Source organism: Neodiprion pinetum, chromosome 5 (assembly GCF_021155775.2).
Source record: "Neodiprion pinetum isolate iyNeoPine1 chromosome 5, iyNeoPine1.2, whole genome shotgun sequence".
Lineage (NCBI taxonomy): Eukaryota > Metazoa > Arthropoda > Insecta > Hymenoptera > Diprionidae > Neodiprion > Neodiprion pinetum.
Window position 1 is genome coordinate 21546738 of NC_060236.1, and position 7706 is coordinate 21554443.

The window sequence follows — 7706 nt, forward strand, 5'->3', positions numbered from 1 at the left end:
AGAGAGAGAGAGAGAGAGAGAGAGAGAGAGAGAGAAGTCAAGAAGTCTGGAAGCTAGCCGGCAGCGTTGGCGAGATATCAAACACCGCTGGGGATAAACAACTTAATCGTCGATTTATTGCGACCGAAGATAGCCGACAGTAGCTGCTCTCCGAAAAATTAGTTTACCCATTTCGCGCCCCCCTCCCCTCCCCCCTTCTCCACCTTTACCTCGACGTTTCAGCAATCGTTGATAATGTAATTATCCTCGAGTGCCGCCATTGTACGATTTGACCCCCTTTTTTCACTTCTCTACCCTTAAACATAGCAAGTAGTTTTAATCTGAAACAGTTTTTTTAGTTTCTTCACTTCAAATTCAGTCTGACTGATTTACCGTCATCGTCTACGTATGTATTATGTGTATAGTCTATGCTGTACGAACTCACTTGTACACCATGCTCCAGTAATTCAAGGCTTTCATTCGACTTCGCAATTATAATCTTACGCGCTTGATAGAAACCTTCTTTGCTGGCCCACTTGTTATATGTATCTATGAATTCAATCTATTAGTAGTGGTGATTAAAATTATTACTATTTTAGTCATTGTCACGTGGTAATCTAAATAATTCCACGGCCTGTTCAAATCTCCTAATTTTAACATTCATCTTTGACTTTTTACTGCTCGAAAATTCTTTTTTTACAATTATTTATTGTACTTCTCTTTTGTCTCTGTAACTTCGCGTGGCGCAAAGAAATTCGAATATCCATTACAATCTAACCTTCATAGAATGAATGTATAATTACAAGAAAAGGAAAAAAAGCATCAAGGACCAGGTGTACGCAAGTAATTTGGTTAACATCGCAACTACCTCGGTGCACGTGATAATGAAATGGGAACGAATGTTTATGCATAGGAAACATATGGGCTTGGAATTTTTCTTCACTCCCCTTTCTGTATTTCTATTCCCACTTTTATTTTATTCTTTCAACGTCTTTCACAACGGATTGTAACAGATGACAAATTGTTTTGGTATACTTTGAAATATACCGACGCCTCCCGAGACTAACTGATATACATTTCAAAGTGGATAACTATTCCCCGTGTGGTTGTATGCGCATATTCGTTTTCCTGGATTCAACTTTTTAGTGTGGTAAGTTATCATCGATATCGAATATTCAAATTTAAATCAACGTGTTCAATATCCTATGCCAATGAACGACAAGGAGATGAAGTAGGCACAGGTCGAGTTGAACAGCAGCCATTGTACTTTTTTCTCAAATTCCACCAGTCACGGAGTCTCCACACACATAGACAGAATGAGTGAAAAATTCTCCATCTATTCGCATTCACAGTTACCCACAAACCTGTCACGTTCATCCTTCTTTTCATTCCTGTGTTCAATCATCCTGCCGATCAACCAAAGTCGATAGAAACCTTCGTCATTTGTTCAAACCTAGCCTAACCCTATTCTCTTTGTGAGAATTTTTGAAATCTGAAATTTTATAGTGCATATGCATATGCTCCGCAAGGTATCGGTGTACTCAGAATGACTTTTTCCGATATTTCGCATCCCACCGCTGTCACCAATTTCCCATTACACACATTTGCGTGACGACGTTGTTTCTGAATTTTTAATTTTCTTCACGAATCAGTGAACCAGTCTTAGATCTTTGGGTAGGATGATTATGATGATCATCCTACCCTTGCTAACTGAAATTCAAATGTATCCACCCGTTAAACCGCATCCCATTTGTGAGTCACGCAGTAGAATAAAGCTTGGCAGCGGTAGCGTCGCGTCGAGATCAAGAAGACGCGGATTCGATGGGTGATTGATGCCCTTGGCTCGGGAACGGTGGGGAGGAAGGAGGCCGCGCCACCGCCACCAGGGTGTTTATGCAAACACGCGTGACGTCAGACGTGCGTGTCTGCCTCCGGTCGGCGCGAGCAGCCTCGAAGGCATCGGTGCATCGCGTGTCAAACAAGGATTCCGAACTCATTCCTGCAAGCACCAAAAGTCCCCGGTTCAAGGGCGCCAATCACCTCCGCAACCGAAACCAATGATCGAGCTTTGGCTCATCGCGCGACGTTATCAGCTTCGGATGGCGCAAGGCTTCCTCGGGACTGGAACTGGATGACTCCACTTCCGCCTCCCGGTTCGAGGCCCGTCAACAGGACGCAGCGATGGAGTCTTCTGACGTACGGTTCAGAGTCTTCGGTTCACCTACTTCCGGTCGCGTGACCGGAATCCTTTTTTCCAGCCCCGCACCGGCCGTCAAACTCGGTTAATTACCGTTCTCCAGACAAGTCGAGATAACCGTTCGCCAAGGTCTCAGAGTGGCATGAATCATTGTGGAATGAACAGGCGTGAACTAGTTCGGCCATGGTCGCGATATCGAGTAAGGAAGGTCCATGCACGTGGACCGACTTGGAATCAAGTTATACGCGTTGTCTGACGCATTTAGGAGCGCGTCGTACGGTCAAACTTTGCTTCATTTCCTGAATTGAAGAGATCATTATCCTCCGGTCTGGTGGGCAGGGAAGTCCGGGACACCAAGAGATACCAACCCGGCATCGCGTATGCTTTGTAAGTGTGGACAAGCGTTGCGGCGCTAGCGTCTCGGTGCCTCTCATTGTGCGTCAATTCCGTCCTCCCTCGACAATGGCGAAACGGCCCGCTGTATAAGCCCGCTACACCACCGCTGGGAAATAGACCACCTTTTGTCTAACCTTTCCTGCCACACAACTGCAATGCACCACGACCAGCTACCCTGTCTACCCTGCCTCACCCTTTCCAACTCTTTGTTGGCCTTCTTTTTATACTGGCATTCGGAACCGCCGAACATTCTCTTCATTGTCGCCCTCCGCTCGCGATGGAGACTTTCGACAACTGTAGAATAAAATCCTCCATTTCATGGAATCGCGAAATCCGTGATTAGTATTCGATTTTGAAGCACTCCATCATTTAACTTGAGACACTCTATCGACACTGTTACAGTCGTTCCAGAATCCTCGAGACTAGACATGACAACGAGTTCGATCTTACGGTTTTCTTAAAGCATCAGAAGAAGCAAAGGGACCCAATCCTCTATTTTGGAGTCTGACATACAGGATCCGTGCAAAAAATGCAATCTTGATCGTGCCATCATCATCGAATAGTTGAACCTTGTTCACCTCCATACGATCTTCCGATGACTTCATTCCTGACAGTCCACACCTTCGATTTCGGTATGAGGTTTTATCCTTGACTCTCCTTGACATATCACGGATGTTATTTTTTACCCACAGTGCAGCAGGAAAAGCCGACAATATGCAACCTTGAGTAGTGAAGGTGGTAGGTAAGTCTTGGCCGTGCCATCGCCGTCCAAATCGTCATCGCGAGCATCAGTTCAGGGTCTGCTATTTCGACCCGTCGAGTTGCGTCGCGTCAGGCAAGGCAAAGCAAGGCACCCTCGCCTCGCTTGCTCGGCCTGACTGATGCCTCCGGGACACGCCAGCCGGCCAACTAATAATTACCCTCACCTCGACCCATCTTCTCACCTGGTATACCTGCTGTAACGTGCCTCCGAGCCCTTAAGCGCAGAAGGCGGGGGCTGAGCTGTTATCGCGGTATTTACTCCCGCCGTTCCCGGGATTGAAACACGATAAGTGAAGGCACATGGACACCTTGTCATCTTTGCTTCAGCGGGAAATTTCAAAGGTTTATATTTCGTCGGTGATTTGTCCTTCCTTTTTCACTCAGAGCCTGTCCAAACCACCTGTAATGGGGGGTTATTAATGCAGCCTGTAATAAACTTTCCCTCGGGCGGAAGGCTACTCGAATGAGTGTATAAATAAATAAATAAATAAGTAACGCGATACGAATATGCATAAATAAATATACATAAGTAATCATTAGCCTGATGCATAATTTACTCACTATGTATATATTTATATTTTTCCACACCTATATGTTGAAAACAGCGAGGGTGAAATTCTTGAGATTGAAATTTATCGTGTCGTGTATGTATAATATCGCAGGTGAAGAGATCAAAATTTCTAGTGCACGATTTTGAAATACAAATAATGAGTTTTATAAAACAGGAGTGACAATTTAAAGTCTGCCGTGAACGTTATCATCAAGTTTGCTTGGTGTGTACATATTTTTATCAATACATATTGTTCGTACATAGGTATAGGTATGCGACGGGTAATCCTCCGGGTGTTAGTACGTCGCCTCAAATGAGATATATGATCGCGAATTGTGGGTGGTGCGTGTGTGTATATAAAGCATGATACATAGGGACAGATATAATACACAGATGTACATCACGATCATCGTCACTTACGGAACGCAATTTTTTTACACACACTATCATTCTATTATCATTTTTACAAAGAAAAGTGAAAATGACGAAAAAAAAACAAATTAAAATTAAAAATGAAGAATTGAAGATCTGAATTTCTAAATTCGTATACTGTAGTTCTTACGTCAACTGCATTTACCGATTTAAAAAAAAAAAAAAAAATGCTATAAACCAAACAGTTCAAAATTGATGAAAAATGAGACATTTTTTTTATCTCGGGATAGTTTTTTATGTAGAAACAAAAGTAAAAAGAAAAAATTCGCAGGCGAGGAATGCGAATCAAATCGTTCGCTGCAGCTGCACATGGTTTCTGGCACCGTTGGGAATAAATTGTTTCATACAAATATCGACATCGCGAGCTACAGGCGAGGAAGAGAGGGGAAGAACAGCGGCGCCGCGACGCTGCATACACGTTAAGAAACGGCATGCATGTGTGCAAGACTGCGTGTATGTATGAAGTGACAAATAAGCCGCATGTGCAGAAGGTGATTGATAAATTGAGATAGTTTCCTCGACGGACGTCGGGCCACTTTACCGTTTTCAAACTTTCTTTCGGTCTCCTTTATCGTTTTGGTCTTGGTTTTGTTTAGCGTCAGTCGTGTATAAAAACAGTTTCGAATCCAGAGATCCGTTGAAAAGAAATTCATTGTGATATCTGGTAGAGAGTATTTTACAGACAGACGAGAGACGAGAGGTGAAAATTGTTCGCTGACAGATCAATCTGCAGTTTACAGTACCATCCACGTGGCTAAATTGGCGTGATACCTAGGACAAGTTCCTGCAATTGTAATCCGGATGATGAAAAGTCGGAGTTTGAGGAAGAGGAGCTGCAGGAGCCAGCGGATAAACTTCGTGTAGAATCGGTTGTATACCGGTACCAGAGTCAATTAGACTTGCGGCTCAATTAGTTGTTTGCCGAACTATGCGGCCGCCGATCCGCGGCTTTGGGCTTCAGGTTGTACATATGTAGGTACACCTACATGTATAATCTGCCATGTGGACGCATTTACGCGTTGCGGGAAGAGGCTCAACTTGAATAACCCAAAAGCCAAAAGTCCTGCAAAAGACTTCCTATGTTTCGAAAATTGGCCGTTTCAAGCAAAATAACTTTCAAGGTATATTTTCGTGCCAAAAATAGCAATGACCATAATTTTCAAGCAAAGCTTAAAATGCTTGAATTATATTCTGAATGCGAAAGACGCCTTTGCGAATATTTTTGAACCAAAAAAGAGAAGATCTTTTTTCGAGACGAAGAACTTTGGCTCGCATGCTGACTTTTCAAAATCTTTAATAGTATGACTTTTGGGTCAGGACCTTCTCTATAATCATGTTTTCGTTTATTAATCATTAGCAAGATGATTAGATCGATAGAATCGTAGGATAGCTTGAACAACAGTAATACTGTTCTTGAAGGATTATAATTGGTTATCAGAAGATCGTAGAATTGATTATGGTGACCGGAATTGCGTATAGTAGTCCATAATCGGTTTCTCTGCTGCTTCCGCGTCACGAAACAAACCCATTAATTGCTGGGCAAACAGCTAGATAGGAAGTCAGCCATCCTGGCAACGGAAACGAGCATTTTCGTTATTTCTTAAACCCCAATAAATTGAAAAATGAATGAGGCGACGAATATCGTAAAATTTATATCGTGTCATCCCATGATTGTGGTTAAATGCTAATTCAACATGTAAATCCAGAAACCAGAGGACTTTTGAATAACGAGCGGAATTGATTTTCTAAAAATTCAGTTACGGCTATTTTTATTCACCAGTCGATATTTCAACTGATTGATTTGTATTTTGCGTTAATCAGAGTGAGCCGAACTTTTGAATTTCTGCATGAAGAAGAAACGACCCAGACTATTTATCACATAACTTGTTTTCGAGTTATTTTTACTCCCTAGATTGTTTTGGAGAAACAAAACAGGGTTGTCTTCTGATATCCTTATCCCAATGCACTCAACCGTGCGGGTAGAAATTTGTTCAAGTCAGTCGGTAGTTTTATAGATTCAACTGTCAGCAGTGCAGGTTTCATTTTACTTACTAGCTCTGAAACTATTGTTCTGACTTTGAGATTGAGTCTCGAAATAAATCCATGCACCGGTTGAACTGCCCGGATAAATTTGAACTCGAAAGTAGAATAACTACCCTAAAAATTGACTTGATGTTGGTTACCGACATTTTTCTCATCAGTTTCAGACATGATTCTGTAGATGGCACTGGCTTACCAACGAGTTTAATGAGAATCGTAGGGTTGACTGTCTTTGACACTTTGGACCTTTGGACCTTTCAAGATTAAGGCCAATGTGGTTAGCAGCATCGATAATCAATTCTTGTTTTTAAATTAGTTCCGTTTATTCCTGATTTGATATTAGTTAGTTCGAACATCATGATGTAACTAACGCTGTGTCTGTTATTGCAATTCTAGACGACCGTAAAATACAAAAATTAGTGGTCTCAAAATGTTTCGGTTGCTAATCGTAAAGAATTATTGTCAAGCATAAACAATCACCAAAAATTGACTGTCACTCAAGAACAATCCAGTTTCTACTTATAGAGCAAATCTTGATGAAATTATAAGGAACGAGTGCATTATGTTTCAAAAATGTGGACATAGGACACAACGGAAATTGCACAGTGTGAAATAAGTTTATCTCCGAAAGTCCGATACCAATAAAAACATCAAAAGTTTAATTCAACATGAATATGATGCAACTTTATAATAACTGTAACTGCAATAAAATACTGCATTATCGAATACGGATCTTCGAGGTCTAGACAATCTTCGAAGAAGAAGCCAAAACGATTCATGTCTCTACAGGCACCGGGTACTTCCTATGAGTATCGCTTTCGTTCAACTGAGGAGGAAGACGAAGTCTCAGTTTTGCACCGTGGCCATTAACGATAACGTTGAAATCCATGATTATGAATTTTACTTGGTACCAATAATTCATTTGCTAAATCGACATGTCTTCTCAGCCTTGTTTTATGCCGATATATACGTACCGTTTTCAACCCCATCCTCGACGAATATGAACCAACAGTCACGTCGACTGTGATGCATATCTACCTAAATTTCTAACGTCATCTTAAGGAAGAAAAGTATGAGAAAAAAGAAAACAAGCATCGGGGGTAGGTGGAAGAACGTTGGGTATAACCAATATTTTCACATCATCAGTGCAAGGTATAATAGGACAAGTTCAATTAGTTATTCACCGAGCTATGTCGACGGCTTCATGCTAATTCTGCTTTTACAGAGAACGGGAGGCAGATCGATTAAATTCATATTTTATCCAAACTCAGCTTTTTTCAGTTACCAAAGAAAAAAACAGATGGAGTGAAACGTGAGAATAACGAAAATGAGAAAACCAGTAAAAGTAAA